Source organism: Clarias gariepinus, chromosome 2 (genome assembly GCF_024256425.1).
Source record: "Clarias gariepinus isolate MV-2021 ecotype Netherlands chromosome 2, CGAR_prim_01v2, whole genome shotgun sequence".
NCBI lineage: Eukaryota > Metazoa > Chordata > Actinopteri > Siluriformes > Clariidae > Clarias > Clarias gariepinus.
The window spans coordinates 14,382,085-14,382,715 of NC_071101.1; positions in this window are offsets into that span (position 1 = coordinate 14,382,085).

Sequence of the window (631 nt, forward strand, 5' to 3'; positions counted from 1 at the left end):
ATATATATATATATATATATATTTATATATATATATATATATATATATATATATATATGTGTGTGTATATGTATGTATGTATATATATATATATATATATATATATATATAGATGTGTATATGTGAGTATATTCTGTATGTGTATATATGTATACTTGTACTCAATTTTTTTCTTCTTTTTTTTCAATAATACTTGCACAATATTTTTACTACTGTACTATCCATATGTATATTTATTCCTATTATTGTACACCACTATTGCTTGTGTAGCTTACACATAAGAATTTTACTCACATGTACGGTACCAGTGTACCAGTAACGTGATGTGACAATAAAAACGACTTGACTTGACTTGACTGAGCCGTACAGACTTGTTTAAGTCAAATATTTAACTGCAACTACTGTAAGAATTTACAGTGCTTTAAGTGTTGTGTAAAAGTTGATCGGTTTTATGACTTCATTCATTAGAAATTTTAAAAGATCACAAGTCCCGGTTTGACATGAACGCCCCTCCCACATTATGAAATCTCACTTTTCTGCACACTGGAATATCATAGAGACACACAACCAGGCAAATAAAAAGAATTGCATGTAAACTCAGTTTGTTTAATAAATCATTACACATTCACAA